Genomic DNA, 13,828 nt, shown 5'->3' on the forward strand with positions numbered 1-13,828 from the left:
GAGACTGGTAGGAAAGTGAATTGGTAAAAAGGAATTATCTCAAAAAACCTGGATCAATGAAAACACACAAGGCTTCTTCCTCAGCTACAACAATCAATTATTGTGTTTTTGTGGCCTTTATCTGGCTCCCCAGCTTTGTCGTCTACGCTCCACGGAGCGAGTTCCTGGTTTTACTTTCCAAATGAAAACGGCCATTTTAGCCCCTTGTAGCTGAAATAGCTCAGTTGGGAGAGCGTCAGACTGAAGATCTGAAGGACCCTGGTTCAATCCCGGGTTTCGGCAAAGACTACTATCAATTGTGGATGTTTGTCAAGAGGGAACAACAGTCTATGTTAGGAAAGTGAACTGCTAAAAAGGAGTTATCTCAAAAAACCTAGATTAATGAAAACACACAAGGCTTCTTCCTCAGCTACAACAGTCAATTATTGCGTTTTTGTGGCCTTTATCTGGCTCCCCAGCTTTGTCGTCTACGCTCCACGGAGCGAGTTCCTGGTTTTACTTTCCAAATGAAAACGGCCATTTTAGCCCTTTGTAGCTGAAATAGCTCAGTTGGGAGAGCGTCAGACTGAAGATCTGAAGGTCCCTGATTCAATCCCGGGTTTCGGCAAAGACTACTATTAATTGTGGATGTTTGTCAAAAGGGAAATACAGCCTATGTTAGGAAAGTGAACTGGTAAAAAAGAATTGTCTCAAAAAACCTAGAGTAATGAAAACACACGAGACTGGTAGGAAAGTGAATTGGTAAAAAGGAATTATCTCAAAAAACCTGGATTAATAAAAACACACGAGGCTTCTTCCTCAGCTACAACAATCAATTATTGTGTTTTTGTGGCCTTTATCTGGCTCCCCAGCTTTGTCGTCTACGCTCCACGGAGCAAGTTCCTGGTTTTACTTTCCAAATGAAAGCTGCCATTTTCGCCCTTTGTAGCCAAAATAGCTCAGTTGGGAGAGCGTCAGACTGAAGATATGAAGGTCCCTGATTCAATCCCGGGTTTCGGCAAAGACTACTATGAATTGTGGATGTTTGTCAAGAGGGAACAACAGTCTATGTTAGGAAAGTGAACTGCTAAAAAGGAGTTATCTCAAAAAACCTGGATTAATGAAAACACACGAGACTGGTAGGAAAGTGAATTGGTAAAAAGGAATTATCTCAAAAAACCTGGATCAATGAAAACACACAAGGCTTCTTCCTCAGCTACAACAATCAATTATTGTGTTTTTGTGGCCTTTATCTGGCTCCCCGGCTTTGTCGTCTACGCTCCACGGAGCGAGTTCCTGGTTTTACTTTCCAAATGAAAACGGCCATTTTAGCCCTTTGTAGCCGAAATAGCTCAGTTGGGAGAGCGTCAGACTGAAGATCTGAAGGTCCCTGGTTCAATCCTGGGTTTCGGCAGAGACTACTATGAATTTTGGATGTTTGTCAAAAGGCAACAACAGCCCATGTTAGGAAAGTGAACTGCTAAAAAGGAGTTATCTCAAAAAACCTGGATTAATGAAAACACACGAGACTGGTAGGAAAGTGAATTGGTAAAAAGGAATTATCTCAAAAAACCTGGATCAATGAAAACACACAAGGCTTCTTCCTCAGCTACAACAATCAATTATTGTGTTTTTGTGGCCTTTATCTGGCTCCCCAGCTTTGTCGTCTACGCTCCACGGAGCGAGTTCCTGGTTTTACTTTCCAAATGAAAACGGCCATTTTAGCCCCTTGTAGCTGAAATAGCTCAGTTGGGAGAGCGTCAGACTGAAGATCTGAAGGACCCTGGTTCAATCCCGGGTTTCGGCAAAGACTACTATCAATTGTGGATGTTTGTCAAGAGGGAACAACAGTCTATGTTAGGAAAGTGAACTGCTAAAAAGGAGTTATCTCAAAAAACCTAGATTAATGAAAACACACAAGGCTTCTTCCTCAGCTACAACAGTCAATTATTGCGTTTTTGTGGCCTTTATCTGGCTCCCCAGCTTTGTCGTCTACGCTCCACGGAGCGAGTTCCTGGTTTTACTTTCCAAATGAAAACGGCCATTTTAGCCCTTTGTAGCTGAAATAGCTCAGTTGGGAGAGCGTCAGACTGAAGATCTGAAGGTCCCTGATTCAATCCCGGGTTTCGGCAAAGACTACTATTAATTGTGGATGTTTGTCAAAAGGGAAATACAGCCTATGTTAGGAAAGTGAACTGGTAAAAAAGAATTGTCTCAAAAAACCTAGAGTAATGAAAACACACGAGACTGGTAGGAAAGTGAATTGGTAAAAAGGAATTATCTCAAAAAACCTGGATTAATAAAAACACACGAGGCTTCTTCCTCAGCTACAACAATCAATTATTGTGTTTTTGTGGCCTTTATCTGGCTCCCCAGCTTTGTCGTCTACGCTCCACGGAGCAAGTTCCTGGTTTTACTTTCCAAATGAAAGCTGCCATTTTAGCCCTTTGTAGCCAAAATAGCTCAGTTGGGAGAGCATCAGACTGAAGATATGAAGGTCCCTGATTCAATCCCAGGTTTCGGCAAAGACTACTATGAATTGTGGATGTTTGTCAAGAGGGAACAACAGTCTATGTTAGGAAAGTGAACTGCTAAAAAGGAGTTATCTCAAAAAACCTGGATTAATGAAAACACACGAGACTGGTAGGAAAGTGAATTGGTAAAAAGGAATTATCTCAAAAAACCTGGATCAATGAAAACACACAAGGCTTCTTCCTCAGCTACAACAATCAATTATTGTGTTTTTGTGGCCTTTATCTGGCTCCCCGGCTTTGTCGTCTACGCTCCACGGAGCGAGTTCCTGGTTTTACTTTCCAAATGAAAACGGCCATTTTAGCCCCGTGTAGCCGAAATAGCTCAGTTGGGAGAGCGTCAGACTGAAGATCTGAAGGTCCGTGGTTCAATCCCGGGTTTCGGCAACGACTACTATGAATTGTGGATGTTTGTCAAAAGGGAACAACAGCCTATGTTAGGAAAGTGAACTGGTAAAAAAGAATTATCTCAAAAAACCTAGATTAATGAAAACACACAAGACTGGTAGGAAAGTGAACTGCTAAAAAAGAATTATCTCAAAAAACCTAGAGTAATGAAAACACACGAGACTGGTAGGAAAGTGAATTGGTAAAAAGGAATTATCTCAAAAAACCTGGATTAATAAAAACACACGAGGCTTCTTCCTCAGCTAGAACAATCAATTATTGCGTTTTTGTGGTCTTTATCTGGCTCCCCAGCTTTGTCGTCTACGCTCCACGGAGCGAGTTCCTGGTTTTACTTTCCAAATGAAAACGGCCATTTTAGCCCCGTGTAGCCGAAATAGCTCAGTTGGGAGAGCGTCAGACTGAAGATCTGAAGGTCCCTGGTTCAATCCCGGGTTTCGGCAAAGACTACTATGAATTGTGGATGTTTGTCAAGAGGGAACAACAGTCTATGTTAGGAAAGTGAACTGCTAAAAACAAGTTATCTCAAAAAACCTAGATCAATGAAAACACACGAGACTGGTAGGAAAGTGAATTGGTAAAAAGGAGTTATCTCAAAAAACCTGGATTAATAAAAACACACGAGGCTTCTTCCTCAGCTACAACAATCAATTATTGTGTTTTTGTGGCCTTTATCTGGCTCCCCAGCTTTGTCGTCTACGCTCCACGGAGCAAGTTCCTGGTTTTACTTTCCAAATGAAAGCTGCCATTTTAGCCCTTTGTAGCCAAAATAGCTCAGTTGGGAGAGCGTCAGACTGAAGATATGAAGGTCCCTGATTCAATCCCAGGTTTCGGCAAAGACTACTATGAATTGTGGATGTTTGTCAAGAGGGAACAACAGTCTATGTTAGGAAAGTGAACTGCTAAAAAGGAGTTATCTCAAAAAACCTGGATTAATGAAAACACACGAGACTGGTAGGAAAGTGAATTGGTAAAAAGGAATTATCTCAAAAAACCTGGATCAATGAAAACACACAAGGCTTCTTCCTCAGCTACAACAATCAATTATTGTGTTTTTGTGGCCTTTATCTGGCTCCCCGGCTTTGTCGTCTACGCTCCACGGAGCGAGTTCCTGGCTTTACTTTCCAAATGAAAACGGCCATTTTAGCCCTTTGTAGCCGAAATAGCTCAGTTGGGAGAGCGTCAGACTGAAGATCTGAAGGTCCCTGGTTCAATCCTGGGTTTCGGCAGAGACTACTATGAATTTTGGATGTTTGTCAAAAGGCAACAACAGCCCATGTTAGGAAAGTGAACTGCTAAAAAGGAGTTATCTCAAAAAACCTGGATTAATGAAAACACACGAGACTGGTAGGAAAGTGAATTGGTAAAAAGGAATTATCTCAAAAAACCTGGATCAATGAAAACACACAAGGCTTCTTCCTCAGCTACAACAATCAATTATTGTGTTTTTGTGGCCTTTATCTGGCTCCCCAGCTTTGTCGTCTACGCTCCACGGAGCGAGTTCCTGGTTTTACTTTCCAAATGAAAACGGCCATTTTAGCCCCTTGTAGCTGAAATAGCTCAGTTGGGAGAGCGTCAGACTGAAGATCTGAAGGACCCTGGTTCAATCCCGGGTTTCGGCAAAGACTACTATCAATTGTGGATGTTTGTCAAGAGGGAACAACAGTCTATGTTAGGAAAGTGAACTGCTAAAAAGGAGTTATCTCAAAAAACCTAGATTAATGAAAACACACAAGGCTTCTTCCTCAGCTACAACAGTCAATTATTGCGTTTTTGTGGCCTTTATCTGGCTCCCCAGCTTTGTCGTCTACGCTCCACGGAGCGAGTTCCTGGTTTTACTTTCCAAATGAAAACGGCCATTTTAGCCCTTTGTAGCTGAAATAGCTCAGTTGGGAGAGCGTCAGACTGAAGATCTGAAGGTCCCTGATTCAATCCCGGGTTTCGGCAAAGACTACTATTAATTGTGGATGTTTGTCAAAAGGGAAATACAGCCTATGTTAGGAAAGTGAACTGGTAAAAAAGAATTGTCTCAAAAAACCTAGAGTAATGAAAACACACGAGACTGGTAGGAAAGTGAATTGGTAAAAAGGAATTATCTCAAAAAACCTGGATTAATAAAAACACACGAGGCTTCTTCCTCAGCTACAACAATCAATTATTGTGTTTTTGTGGCCTTTATCTGGCTCCCCAGCTTTGTCGTCTACGCTCCACGGAGCAAGTTCCTGGTTTTACTTTCCAAATGAAAGCTGCCATTTTCGCCCTTTGTAGCCAAAATAGCTCAGTTGGGAGAGCGTCAGACTGAAGATATGAAGGTCCCTGATTCAATCCCGGGTTTCGGCAAAGACTACTATGAATTGTGGATGTTTGTCAAGAGGGAACAACAGTCTATGTTAGGAAAGTGAACTGCTAAAAAGGAGTTATCTCAAAAAACCTGGATTAATGAAAACACACGAGACTGGTAGGAAAGTGAATTGGTAAAAAGGAATTATCTCAAAAAACCTGGATCAATGAAAACACACAAGGCTTCTTCCTCAGCTACAACAATCAATTATTGTGTTTTTGTGGCCTTTATCTGGCTCCCCGGCTTTGTCGTCTACGCTCCACGGAGCGAGTTCCTGGTTTTACTTTCCAAATGAAAACGGCCATTTTAGCCCTTTGTAGCCGAAATAGCTCAGTTGGGAGAGCGTCAGACTGAAGATCTGAAGGTCCCTGGTTCAATCCTGGGTTTCGGCAGAGACTACTATGAATTTTGGATGTTTGTCAAAAGGCAACAACAGCCCATGTTAGGAAAGTGAACTGCTAAAAAGGAGTTATCTCAAAAAACCTGGATTAATGAAAACACACGAGACTGGTAGGAAAGTGAATTGGTAAAAAGGAATTATCTCAAAAAACCTGGATCAATGAAAACACACAAGGCTTCTTCCTCAGCTACAACAATCAATTATTGTGTTTTTGTGGCCTTTATCTGGCTCCCCAGCTTTGTCGTCTACGCTCCACGGAGCGAGTTCCTGGTTTTACTTTCCAAATGAAAACGGCCATTTTAGCCCCTTGTAGCTGAAATAGCTCAGTTGGGAGAGCGTCAGACTGAAGATCTGAAGGACCCTGGTTCAATCCCGGGTTTCGGCAAAGACTACTATCAATTGTGGATGTTTGTCAAGAGGGAACAACAGTCTATGTTAGGAAAGTGAACTGCTAAAAAGGAGTTATCTCAAAAAACCTAGATTAATGAAAACACACAAGGCTTCTTCCTCAGCTACAACAGTCAATTATTGCGTTTTTGTGGCCTTTATCTGGCTCCCCAGCTTTGTCGTCTACGCTCCACGGAGCGAGTTCCTGGTTTTACTTTCCAAATGAAAACGGCCATTTTAGCCCTTTGTAGCTGAAATAGCTCAGTTGGGAGAGCGTCAGACTGAAGATCTGAAGGTCCCTGATTCAATCCCGGGTTTCGGCAAAGACTACTATTAATTGTGGATGTTTGTCAAAAGGGAAATACAGCCTATGTTAGGAAAGTGAACTGGTAAAAAAGAATTGTCTCAAAAAACCTAGAGTAATGAAAACACACGAGACTGGTAGGAAAGTGAATTGGTAAAAAGGAATTATCTCAAAAAACCTGGATTAATAAAAACACACGAGGCTTCTTCCTCAGCTACAACAATCAATTATTGTGTTTTTGTGGCCTTTATCTGGCTCCCCAGCTTTGTCGTCTACGCTCCACGGAGCAAGTTCCTGGTTTTACTTTCCAAATGAAAGCTGCCATTTTAGCCCTTTGTAGCCAAAATAGCTCAGTTGGGAGAGCGTCAGACTGAAGATATGAAGGTCCCTGATTCAATCCCAGGTTTCGGCAAAGACTACTATGAATTGTGGATGTTTGTCAAGAGGGAACAACAGTCTATGTTAGGAAAGTGAACTGCTAAAAAGGAGTTATCTCAAAAAACCTGGATTAATGAAAACACACGAGACTGGTAGGAAAGTGAATTGGTAAAAAGGAATTATCTCAAAAAACCTGGATCAATGAAAACACACAAGGCTTCTTCCTCAGCTACAACAATCAATTATTGTGTTTTTGTGGCCTTTATCTGGCTCCCCGGCTTTGTCGTCTACGCTCCACGGAGCGAGTTCCTGGTTTTACTTTCCAAATGAAAACGGCCATTTTAGCCCCGTGTAGCCGAAATAGCTCAGTTGGGAGAGCGTCAGACTGAAGATCTGAAGGTCCGTGGTTCAATCCCGGGTTTCGGCAACGACTACTATGAATTGTGGATGTTTGTCAAAAGGGAACAACAGCCTATGTTAGGAAAGTGAACTGGTAAAAAAGAATTATCTCAAAAAACCTAGATTAATGAAAACACACAAGACTGGTAGGAAAGTGAACTGCTAAAAAAGAATTATCTCAAAAAACCTAGAGTAATGAAAACACACGAGACTGGTAGGAAAGTGAATTGGTAAAAAGGAATTATCTCAAAAAACCTGGATTAATAAAAACACACGAGGCTTCTTCCTCAGCTAGAACAATCAATTATTGCGTTTTTGTGGTCTTTATCTGGCTCCCCAGCTTTGTCGTCTACGCTCCACGGAGCGAGTTCCTGGTTTTACTTTCCAAATGAAAACGGCCATTTTAGCCCCGTGTAGCCGAAATAGCTCAGTTGGGAGAGCGTCAGACTGAAGATCTGAAGGTCCCTGGTTCAATCCCGGGTTTCGGCAAAGACTACTATGAATTGTGGATGTTTGTCAAGAGGGAACAACAGTCTATGTTAGGAAAGTGAACTGCTAAAAACAAGTTATCTCAAAAAACCTAGATCAATGAAAACACACGAGACTGGTAGGAAAGTGAATTGGTAAAAAGGAATTATCTCCAAAAACCTGGATTAATGAAAACACACGAGGCTTCTTCCTCAGCTACAACAATCAATTATTGTGTTTTTGTGGCCTTTATCTGGCTCCCCAGCTTTGTCGTCTACGCTCCACGGAGCGAGTTCCTGGTTTTACTTTCCAAATGAAAACGGCCATTTTAGCCCTTTGTAGCCGAAATAGCTCAGTTGGGAGAGCGTCAGACTGAAGATCTGAAGGTCCCTGGTTCAATCCTGGGTTTCGGCAGAGACTACTATGAATTTTGGATGTTTGTCAAAAGGCAACAACAGCCCATGTTAGGAAAGTGAACTGCTAAAAAGGAGTTATCTCAAAAAACCTGGATTAATGAAAACACACGAGACTGGTAGGAAAGTGAATTGGTAAAAAGGAATTATCTCAAAAAACCTGGATCAATGAAAACACACAAGGCTTCTTCCTCAGCTACAACAATCAATTATTGTGTTTTTGTGGCCTTTATCTGGCTCCCCAGCTTTGTCGTCTACGCTCCACGGAGCGAGTTCCTGGTTTTACTTTCCAAATGAAAACGGCCATTTTAGCCCCTTGTAGCTGAAATAGCTCAGTTGGGAGAGCGTCAGACTGAAGATCTGAAGGACCCTGGTTCAATCCCGGGTTTCGGCAAAGACTACTATCAATTGTGGATGTTTGTCAAGAGGGAACAACAGTCTATGTTAGGAAAGTGAACTGCTAAAAAGGAGTTATCTCAAAAAACCTAGATTAATGAAAACACACAAGGCTTCTTCCTCAGCTACAACAGTCAATTATTGCGTTTTTGTGGCCTTTATCTGGCTCCCCAGCTTTGTCGTCTACGCTCCACGGAGCGAGTTCCTGGTTTTACTTTCCAAATGAAAACGGCCATTTTAGCCCTTTGTAGCTGAAATAGCTCAGTTGGGAGAGCGTCAGACTGAAGATCTGAAGGTCCCTGATTCAATCCCGGGTTTCGGCAAAGACTACTATTAATTGTGGATGTTTGTCAAAAGGGAAATACAGCCTATGTTAGGAAAGTGAACTGGTAAAAAAGAATTGTCTCAAAAAACCTAGATTAATGAAAACACACAAGACTGGTAGGAAAGTGAACTGCTAAAAAAGAATTATCTCAAAAAACCTAGAGTAATGAAAACACACGAGACTGGTAGGAAAGTGAATTGGTAAAAAGGAATTATCTCAAAAAACCTGGATTAATAAAAACACACGAGGCTTCTTCCTCAGCTAGAACAATCAATTATTGCGTTTTTGTGGTCTTTATCTGGCTCCCCAGCTTTGTCGTCTACGCTCCACGGAGCGAGTTCCTGGTTTTACTTTCCAAATGAAAACGGCCATTTTAGCCCCGTGTAGCCGAAATAGCTCAGTTGGGAGAGCGTCAGACTGAAGATCTGAAGGTCCCTGGTTCAATCCCGGGTTTCGGCAAAGACTACTATGAATTGTGGATGTTTGTCAAGAGGGAACAACAGTCTATGTTAGGAAAGTGAACTGCTAAAAACAAGTTATCTCAAAAAACCTAGATTAATGAAAACACACGAGACTGGTAGGAAAGTGAATTGGTAAAAAGGAATTATCTCCAAAAACCTGGATTAATGAAAACACACGAGGCTTCTTCCTCAGCTACAACAATCAATTATTGTGTTTTTGTGGCCTTTATCTGGCTCCCCAGCTTTGTCGTCTACGCTCCACGGAGCGAGTTCCTGGTTTTACTTTCCAAATGAAAACGGCCATTTTAGCCCTTTGTAGCCGAAATAGCTCAGTTGGGAGAGCGTCAGACTGAAGATCTGAAGGTCCCTGGTTCAATCCTGGGTTTCGGCAGAGACTACTATGAATTTTGGATGTTTGTCAAAAGGCAACAACAGCCCATGTTAGGAAAGTGAACTGCTAAAAAGGAGTTATCTCAAAAAACCTGGATTAATGAAAACACACGAGACTGGTAGGAAAGTGAATTGGTAAAAAGGAATTATCTCAAAAAACCTGGATCAATGAAAACACACAAGGCTTCTTCCTCAGCTACAACAATCAATTATTGTGTTTTTGTGGCCTTTATCTGGCTCCCCAGCTTTGTCGTCTACGCTCCACGGAGCGAGTTCCTGGTTTTACTTTCCAAATGAAAACGGCCATTTTAGCCCCTTGTAGCTGAAATAGCTCAGTTGGGAGAGCGTCAGACTGAAGATCTGAAGGACCCTGGTTCAATCCCGGGTTTCGGCAAAGACTACTATCAATTGTGGATGTTTGTCAAGAGGGAACAGCAGTCTATGTTAGGAAAGTGAACTGCTAAAAAGGAGTTATCTCAAAAAACCTAGATTAATGAAAACACACAAGGCTTCTTCCTCAGCTACAACAGTCAATTATTGCGTTTTTGTGGCCTTTATCTGGCTCCCCAGCTTTGTCGTCTACGCTCCACGGAGCGAGTTCCTGGTTTTACTTTCCAAATGAAAACGGCCATTTTAGCCCTTTGTAGCTGAAATAGCTCAGTTGGGAGAGCGTCAGACTGAAGATCTGAAGGTCCCTGATTCAATCCCGGGTTTCGGCAAAGACTACTATTAATTGTGGATGTTTGTCAAAAGGGAAATACAGCCTATGTTAGGAAAGTGAACTGGTAAAAAAGAATTGTCTCAAAAAACCTAGATTAATGAAAACACACAAGACTGGTAGGAAAGTGAACTGCTAAAAAAGAATTATCTCAAAAAACCTAGAGTAATGAAAACACACGAGACTGGTAGGAAAGTGAATTGGTAAAAAGGAATTATCTCAAAAAACCTGGATTAATAAAAACACACGAGGCTTCTTCCTCAGCTACAACAATCAATTATTGTGTTTTTGTGGCCTTTATCTGGCTCCCCAGCTTTGTCGTCTACGCTCCACGGAGCAAGTTCCTGGTTTTACTTTCCAAATGAAAGCTGCCATTTTAGCCCTTTGTAGCCAAAATAGCTCAGTTGGGAGAGCGTCAGACTGAAGATATGAAGGTCCCTGATTCAATCCCAGGTTTCGGCAAAGACTACTATGAATTGTGGATGTTTGTCAAGAGGGAACAACAGTCTATGTTAGGAAAGTGAACTGCTAAAAAGGAGTTATCTCAAAAAACCTGGATTAATGAAAACACACGAGACTGGTAGGAAAGTGAATTGGTAAAAAGGAATTATCTCAAAAAACCTGGATCAATGAAAACACACAAGGCTTCTTCCTCAGCTACAACAATCAATTATTGTGTTTTTGTGGCCTTTATCTGGCTCCCCGGCTTTGTCGTCTACGCTCCACGGAGCGAGTTCCTGGTTTTACTTTCCAAATGAAAACGGCCATTTTAGCCCCGTGTAGCCGAAATAGCTCAGTTGGGAGAGCGTCAGACTGAAGATCTGAAGGTCCGTGGTTCAATCCCGGGTTTCGGCAACGACTACTATGAATTGTGGATGTTTGTCAAAAGGGAACAACAGTCTATGTTAGGAAAGTGAACTGCTAAAAACAAGTTATCTCAAAAAACCTAGATTAATGAAAACACACAAGACTGGTAGGAAAGTGAACTGCTAAAAAAGAATTATCTCAAAAAACCTAGAGTAATGAAAACACACGAGACTGGTAGGAAAGTGAATTGGTAAAAAGGAATTATCTCAAAAAACCTGGATTAATAAAAACACACGAGGCTTCTTCCTCAGCTAGAACAATCAATTATTGCGTTTTTGTGGTCTTTATCTGGCTCCCCAGCTTTGTCGTCTACGCTCCACGGAGCGAGTTCCTGGTTTTACTTTCCAAATGAAAACGGCCATTTTAGCCCCGTGTAGCCGAAATAGCTCAGTTGGGAGAGCGTCAGACTGAAGATCTGAAGGTCCCTGGTTCAATCCCGGGTTTCGGCAAAGACTACTATGAATTGTGGATGTTTGTCAAGAGGGAACAACAGTCTATGTTAGGAAAGTGAACTGCTAAAAACAAGTTATCTCAAAAAACCTAGATCAATGAAAACACACGAGACTGGTAGGAAAGTGAATTGGTAAAAAGGAATTATCTCCAAAAACCTGGATTAATGAAAACACACGAGGCTTCTTCCTCAGCTACAACAATCAATTATTGTGTTTTTGTGGCCTTTATCTGGCTCCCCAGCTTTGTCGTCTACGCTCCACGGAGCGAGTTCCTGGTTTTACTTTCCAAATGAAAACGGCCATTTTAGCCCTTTGTAGCCGAAATAGCTCAGTTGGGAGAGCGTCAGACTGAAGATCTGAAGGTCCCTGGTTCAATCCTGGGTTTCGGCAGAGACTACTATGAATTTTGGATGTTTGTCAAAAGGCAACAACAGCCCATGTTAGGAAAGTGAACTGCTAAAAAGGAGTTATCTCAAAAAACCTGGATTAATGAAAACACACGAGACTGGTAGGAAAGTGAATTGGTAAAAAGGAATTATCTCAAAAAACCTGGATCAATGAAAACACACAAGGCTTCTTCCTCAGCTACAACAATCAATTATTGTGTTTTTGTGGCCTTTATCTGGCTCCCCAGCTTTGTCGTCTACGCTCCACGGAGCGAGTTCCTGGTTTTACTTTCCAAATGAAAACGGCCATTTTAGCCCCTTGTAGCTGAAATAGCTCAGTTGGGAGAGCGTCAGACTGAAGATCTGAAGGACCCTGGTTCAATCCCGGGTTTCGGCAAAGACTACTATCAATTGTGGATGTTTGTCAAGAGGGAACAACAGTCTATGTTAGGAAAGTGAACTGCTAAAAAGGAGTTATCTCAAAAAACCTAGATTAATGAAAACACACAAGGCTTCTTCCTCAGCTACAACAGTCAATTATTGCGTTTTTGTGGCCTTTATCTGGCTCCCCAGCTTTGTCGTCTACGCTCCACGGAGCGAGTTCCTGGTTTTACTTTCCAAATGAAAACGGCCATTTTAGCCCTTTGTAGCTGAAATAGCTCAGTTGGGAGAGCGTCAGACTGAAGATCTGAAGGTCCCTGATTCAATCCCGGGTTTCGGCAAAGACTACTATTAATTGTGGATGTTTGTCAAAAGGGAAATACAGCCTATGTTAGGAAAGTGAACTGGTAAAAAAGAATTGTCTCAAAAAACCTAGATTAATGAAAACACACAAGACTGGTAGGAAAGTGAACTGCTAAAAAAGAATTATCTCAAAAAACCTAGAGTAATGAAAACACACGAGACTGGTAGGAAAGTGAATTGGTAAAAAGGAATTATCTCAAAAAACCTGGATTAATAAAAACACACGAGGCTTCTTCCTCAGCTACAACAATCAATTATTGTGTTTTTGTGGCCTTTATCTGGCTCCCCAGCTTTGTCGTCTACGCTCCACGGAGCAAGTTCCTGGTTTTACTTTCCAAATGAAAGCTGCCATTTTAGCCCTTTGTAGCCAAAATAGCTCAGTTGGGAGAGCGTCAGACTGAAGATATGAAGGTCCCTGATTCAATCCCAGGTTTCGGCAAAGACTACTATGAATTGTGGATGTTTGTCAAGAGGGAACAACAGTCTATGTTAGGAAAGTGAACTGCTAAAAAGGAGTTATCTCAAAAAACCTGGATTAATGAAAACACACGAGACTGGTAGGAAAGTGAATTGGTAAAAAGGAATTATCTCAAAAAACCTGGATCAATGAAAACACACAAGGCTTCTTCCTCAGCTACAACAATCAATTATTGTGTTTTTGTGGCCTTTATCTGGCTCCCCGGCTTTGTCGTCTACGCTCCACGGAGCGAGTTCCTGGTTTTACTTTCCAAATGAAAACGGCCATTTTAGCCCCGTGTAGCCGAAATAGCTCAGTTGGGAGAGCGTCAGACTGAAGATCTGAAGGTCCCTGGTTCAATCCTGGGTTTCGGCAAAGACTACTATTAATTGTGGATGTTTGTCAAAAGGGAACAACAGCCTATGTTAGGAAAGTGAACTGGTAAAAAAGAATTATCTCAAAAAACCTAGATTAATGAAAACACACAAGACTGGTAGGAAAGTGAACTGCTAAAAAAGAATTATCTCAAAAAACCTAGAGTAATGAAAACACACGAGACTGGTAGGAAAGTGAATTGGTAAAAAGGAATTATCTCAAAAAACCTGGATTAATAAAAACACACGAGGC

The 13,828-nt window shown here is 41.7% G+C and overlaps 4 non-coding genes across 4 annotated transcripts; all 4 read left to right on the forward strand.

The window, feature by feature from the left end:
* Positions 1 to 3,285: 3,285 nt before the first annotated feature.
* Positions 3,286 to 3,358, forward strand: trnaf-gaa (transfer RNA phenylalanine (anticodon GAA)). The gene has a single exon. It is a non-coding gene; the product is annotated as a tRNA-Phe (tRNA).
* A 4,182-nt stretch (positions 3,359 to 7,540) lies between these two features.
* On the forward strand, positions 7,541 to 7,613 carry trnaf-gaa (transfer RNA phenylalanine (anticodon GAA)). The gene has a single exon. It is a non-coding gene; the product is annotated as a tRNA-Phe (tRNA).
* A 1,499-nt stretch (positions 7,614 to 9,112) lies between these two features.
* trnaf-gaa (transfer RNA phenylalanine (anticodon GAA)) lies at positions 9,113 to 9,185 on the forward strand. Its single transcript has one exon. It is a non-coding gene; the product is annotated as a tRNA-Phe (tRNA).
* Positions 9,186 to 11,538: 2,353 nt separating this feature from the next.
* Positions 11,539 to 11,611, forward strand: trnaf-gaa (transfer RNA phenylalanine (anticodon GAA)). The gene has a single exon. It is a non-coding gene; the product is annotated as a tRNA-Phe (tRNA).
* Positions 11,612 to 13,828: the final 2,217 nt, after the last annotated feature.

Source organism: Odontesthes bonariensis, chromosome 1 (genome assembly GCF_027942865.1).
Source record: "Odontesthes bonariensis isolate fOdoBon6 chromosome 1, fOdoBon6.hap1, whole genome shotgun sequence".
Lineage (NCBI taxonomy): Eukaryota > Metazoa > Chordata > Actinopteri > Atheriniformes > Atherinopsidae > Odontesthes > Odontesthes bonariensis.